Source organism: Hylaeus volcanicus, unplaced genomic scaffold (assembly GCF_026283585.1).
Source record: "Hylaeus volcanicus isolate JK05 unplaced genomic scaffold, UHH_iyHylVolc1.0_haploid 11782, whole genome shotgun sequence".
Classification (NCBI taxonomy): domain Eukaryota; kingdom Metazoa; phylum Arthropoda; class Insecta; order Hymenoptera; family Colletidae; genus Hylaeus; species Hylaeus volcanicus.
Window position 1 is genome coordinate 9,787 of NW_026532822.1, and position 5,836 is coordinate 15,622.

The window sequence follows — 5,836 nt, forward strand, 5'->3', positions numbered from 1 at the left end:
ATAAATTGTTTAAAGCAATACTTCCATCATTTTGGACCTTGTATGCGTGTAGTGTCAGATAGAGGTAGTTTGTTCACCTCTAGCGATTTTAATGAATTTTTGTCGGAATTGAAAATCCAACATGTTAAAACAGCAACAGCCACGCCTAGAAGTAATGGTCAGGTAGAACGCGTCAACAGATTTTTAAAATCCATTTTAGCTAAATTATCTGCAGGAGAATCTTGGGCGAAAGCATTACAGAAAGCGCAGTTTACATTAAATAATACGTATCACAAAGCGATAGGAACTGAACCGAGTTCACTTTTGTTTGGTTATCTTCAGCCTGGATTGTCTGATGATGATCTTCGAGAATATTTTCGGGAACTTAGGGAAACTGTTGTACAAAATCGTAAGTTACAGGAGTATAATAAAAGCTTATTTGATAAGAAACATAAGAAGCCTCATGCGTATAAAGCCGGAGATTATGTCATGATTAAAAATGTTGTCACCACGCCGGGTATAAATCAAAAACTTTTACCGAAATACAAGGGACCTTACATAGTCGACAAAGTGTTGAGAATGGACAGATATTTAATTAAAGACATAGAAGGATGTCAATTAACTTCGAAGCCGTTTTCTGGGGTTTTTAGTCCAGATAGAATGAAATTATGGATAGGTGACAATGAATGTGATATGGAAACAAATTGTCAAGAAGAGAATTTAAATAACGGCATGGTCGAGGACGACCATATGGTCAAGATGGCCGAACTGTAAGAGGTCCGCAGTTGTTTCGACGACAATCCTGTCCCGTGCCTGTTCCCGTTCTCTGATACCTTACAAAATATTAAGCTTAAAAACCTCTCTTCCAAAACAGAGTTTCTCGCAGGAAACACACGGGAGGCGTGGTGTATCCAAAGACCGCTTTGTGAAAGCTTTAAATGCCAAATAATATCGAGATATAATCTTTTCTTCGTTCAAGCTTACTATTTCGGTATTATCTTTTTGTAATGCTTCAGTCTCTTTCCGAGCTTGCTGTGTTATTCGTCGAAGTCTATCAAGGTCACTATCGTTTAAAGCTTTGTCTAAATTATGTAACAGTTGTTTACAAATGTTCACTATTCTGTATATCATTCTCCTCAAATATCGTAAATGTGGAAAATAAGGCGCCAAAATCTCTAAGGCTAGAAAATTGGACTTACATAATTTAGGGTTTATGTAACAACCATGAGAATGACCAACTTTATCAGTATGCATTTTATTAGAACAGTTACTGATATGGTTGCTCAACATATGTACCTCTCTTAATGAGCATTCCAACAGTTGTTTGAAGAAATCCTGTAAATTATTTGGAATTTCAACATCTTTTGTTTTACATAGATAACTACAACACCATGCTTTTGTTGTATTCTTCGATTTCAATACAGGTAGAACGTTTATAGCTTTCCCTTCCGAATTCAATATAATTGATTCAGTACCGTCGAAAGTATGGTACGAACTTTCCGCAAAATATGATTCTGAAGAAGATGTATGTCTGGATTGTCCACACAAAGCATTAAGGGTGCGCAGGACCCAGAGCCAAACTCCGAGTTGACTTCAGCGACAGTCGCTGAAAAAGTAGGAAACTCCGGGACAAGGACAGAGAGGGTGATACAACAATTGCAGGAGAGACGAGGACAGGGCGATTAGGCTAGCATGATTCTTGCCAAGGATATTGAAACAAAGAAGCAATGTTTTCTCACGATTCTTTTTCTAAAATATTCTTTACATCACTCCACATGCCACTGTAACACCCGATTTTGCAATTTCGGTCTTGAAACTTTATAAATAATAAAAGTATGGTTTTTGTTTTTCTTATAGAATAAATTTGTTTACAAACACTTTTTCCGAAATCGGGCCTTACAGTGGCATGCGCCAAGGTATAAGGAATATTTTGAAACCAGAATTATTAGAAAATATTGCTTCTTTGCTTCAATATCCTTGACAAGAATCATGCTAGCCTAATCGCCCTGTCCTCGTCTCTCCTGCAATTGTTGTATCGCCCTCTCTGTCCTTGTCTCGAAGTTTCCTACTTTTTCCACGACTGTCGCTGAAGTCAACTCGGAGTTTGGCTCTGGGTCCTGTCTAAACATTCTGCTGCACGCGTTAAGGAAATTTCCATTTTTTCTTTACAATCTTTCAAGAGTTTCCTCATTTCCAAAATGTACTTTTGGTAATTATAGAGAACAGGTACATCCTCACCGATTTCGATGATTTTTAAATATATTGTAGAAATCAACATTTTGAACAACTTTTTCCTATACATATAACCGTCGCTCGGCCTTAGTTTCCGAGATATTTGCAAAATACCATTGCTGCTACAACAATGAATATTGCGTATAACTACGCGTCTGTGACAGCGTGTGTGTAAGCGTTCAGTCGTCGATTGTTTAGGCTCGGAATACACATACGCGACTGTGAGTCTGTATGCGTTAGCTATCATTCGCTGGTCGGCTCGTGTTTCAATCTGTTCCGAATTAATTTATACATATAAAGTAGCGCATGATCTGTATTCGTACAGTAAAAAAATGGGGTTCCGGGGGCTCGCTCCCGGTCGGGGGTTTGGTGGCGAAGCCCCCAACAACGAGTACTGCAGCGCACCTGAGGGGTGTTTATGCTTTTCATATATGCTTTTCAATTTTTGTAAAAGGATTTTGCGCGAAAATTATACGCATCGAAATTACGGGAACTCACAGACGCGTACGTGTATTCCGAGCCTAAACAATCGACGACTGAACGCTTACACACACGCTGCCACAGACGCGTAGCTATACGCAATATTCATTGTAGTAGTAGCAATGATATTTTGCAAATATCTCGGAAATCAAGGCCGAGCGACGGTTATATGTATAGGAAAAAGTTATTCACAATGTTGATTTCTACAACATATTGAAAAATCATCGAAATCGGAGAGGATGTACCTGTTCTCTATAATTACCGTACTTTTATCTAATATGAAATTACCATTTTATTATACGCTCAGCTTCCAATTTACTTTCTTCTCGGGACGGCATTCTAATCATTTTTGTAAGTTTTCTAATATACATTTCTTTGTGATTTTTGGTTGTTATATTGTTATTTGTTACAGCAATATAACGATACTTTTTTATTATTCTCAGTGAAGCACGACGCTTTGCTACTTTATTATAATCGTCTTCTTTACGTATTTTATCATAGTACATATTCCGCTTTTTGGAGATAACCTCTTTATTTAGATGATAATAATATCTTCGCATTTTGTATATTACTTCCTTATTTTCGTCATAAACTACTTTTGCCTTTTTTATTATACCTTCTTTAGTGAGCTGATAATAATTTTTTCGCTTTTCGCATTTCACTTCTTTGTTTATGTCATAATACACTTTTCCCTTTTTAATTATGCTCTCTTTAGTGAGCTGATAATAATTTTTATGCCGTTTTATTATACCTTCTTTGTGTACATTATAATAATTTTTTCCCTTTTCGCTTATCACTTCTTTATATGCGTTATAATAATTACATTTCCCTTTCTTTGCTTTATAAATAGCTTTCCTTTTTAAATTAATTTCCTCTCTATGTCTTTTATAATAATTAGACATGTATTCTGTTCTATTACTTGGTACATGTGCATTGCTGATTTTTGACTGCGAAACGGATGGTAAATTTGTTTGAATTGTACTTGCATGTATGGCGACTTCTTTATCTCTAAATGGTACATTTTTATCATCATTTCCACAAGAGGGATTTTTATTAATTGCACTACTACTTGTAGATTCATATTCATGCACACAACGTGATAATTGTTAATGATTCTGAATGCGTGGAAAATGTTCTATACGGTTAGATTTAAACATTTTGATCAAATGTTGACGCATCATCGCATGATTGTACGTTACTTTGTCTGGTGATATATTGAATAATAATGAAACTGCAAATCCAATCGCAAAAACTCCGCAATCGCGACTGTTAAGTTGAGCTTGCACATGAGGAAATTCAATTAATTTTTCGTTAATTTTGCCGTCATGTTTTTTCATAAACGGATATAACTTTTCAATATAAATCTTATGATGATTATGCAACTTTTTATAATTAAGGGAATCATAAATATAAAGTTTTTTTTCGTCATATATATAAAAGTTACAAACCCAGTGTCCCCCTGTATTGGTTTCGAAATTATCGCATTGATGCAAAATCTGTATGTGATCCTGATTTTCAGAAACTGGTTCAATTGTATCGGGGCACTGAACTCTCCACGTCTCGCGTGGTCTATAATTAGAATTAGCTTGTAATAATGAATGAAAATATTCTATATGATCATCTGTTAACCATTCCCCTTCAATTATAATTTGCATATTATTAAAATTGAGCGGTAAGATATTAATAATATTATTAATGATACAGATGTGCAAACGCTATTTTTTTAATAAGCTTTATTTTTTTATTTGTAGTATACTCGAAACGCGGCGCAATGCAGTCTATCGAGTGGTGTTATAAGATATAAGATAAGGCATATGACACAAGCGTTCTAATGTGTTTTTAATGAACTTTATTTTTTATAATACGCTATACTCGAAACACGGTGCAATGCAGCCTATCGAGTGATATTATAAGAGTATATGATTTATTTTTTATTATATGTTATACTCGAAACACGGCGCAATGCAGGCTATCGAGTGTATTTCACTTAGTTGAATTTGAATATTCAATCAATAACCTAAAATAAAAAACAAATTTTTAATAAACACGAATATCATACATATTATTATATTATTAAATTTAAAAGTCACTTACCAAATTTAATCCTGCTAAAGGACTTGAGACTAAAACGATAACCTAAAATAAAAAACAAGAAATTTATAGTAACCACTAATATCATACATATTATTAGTAAATGTAAACGTCACTTACCAAATGTAATCCTTTCAAATGGTTTGATAATAAAAAGATAACCAATCCTTACAAAGGACTTGGTATTAAAACGAATTCTTGCAACAAAAGTAGATAACGTATAAGAATACAATGTTACTAGATTCTTCTCCCAGACGCACATGCGCGTCAAAAAAAGTTGAACGCGCAGTATTCTAGTTATTCTAGTTATATTCAAAGACGCATGGTTCTCAATTCATTACTCTTGTCTTTTTCTTTACGGGCGACTAAGTGCGTCAGGTTTTATTATATATTATATTTATATTTCTAGTAGTCGATTCTGCTATTGTATACTGTGATTGGTCGCTAGCGCGTCTTTAGATTGGGACCACACATCGCTAATTATAACTATAGTACTGCAATGGTTGCCAACTTGGGGAGTTTGACTCTAGATTAGGTAAAAAATGTATGAGCTGGGATTATTTTAAAGGGACTTTTGGAGGACAAATTTTTGAAATGAATTTGTTTAGGGGTTTTCAATGGCGGTAAACCTGACAATATGAGTACACTATCATTATTTTGCGTTTTAAAATAATTCTTATTCATCGACACGACCTTGCCTGGCCACGCTAAGCATTTGACTTCCAGATCGCGAACATCTAGACCCTGTATGGGTAACATCCAGCCCGCGGGCCGTATGCGGTCGTTTTAAAATATTACGCGAAAAATAAGTAATTTTTGATTATTTATTATTACTTTTTACATTATCTTGAATACAACAAAATTTACAAAGATAATTTGCATAGCGAATGACTTTAAATAATTTTTATATTACATGTGTTATGCTATCACGAGAACTTAGCTTTGTAGGGACCTACATATAGTCATAGGTTCAAGCAGCGTTACCAACCTAAGCTAGAGAGGTTCGTTAGCGTGATTAGCATCGCGACACGTGTTCGTCTGATTAAGAGAAAAT

The 5,836-nt window shown here is 34.8% G+C and overlaps 2 long non-coding RNA genes across 2 annotated transcripts; one reads left to right on the top strand and one right to left on the bottom strand.

Annotated features, from left to right (window-relative positions):
* Window positions 1-2,780: 2,780 nt before the first annotated feature.
* On the top strand, window positions 2,781-4,569 carry LOC128882442 (uncharacterized). The gene is made up of 3 exons (XR_008458420.1): window positions 2,781-3,042; window positions 4,211-4,363; window positions 4,443-4,569. It is a non-coding gene; the product is annotated as an uncharacterized LOC128882442 (long non-coding RNA).
* On the bottom strand, window positions 4,524-5,191 carry LOC128882441 (uncharacterized). Its single transcript, XR_008458419.1, has 3 exons — window positions 4,903-5,191; window positions 4,786-4,827; window positions 4,524-4,708 (listed from the first exon to the last, which is right to left on the bottom strand). It is a non-coding gene; the product is annotated as an uncharacterized LOC128882441 (long non-coding RNA).
* Window positions 5,192-5,836: the final 645 nt, after the last annotated feature.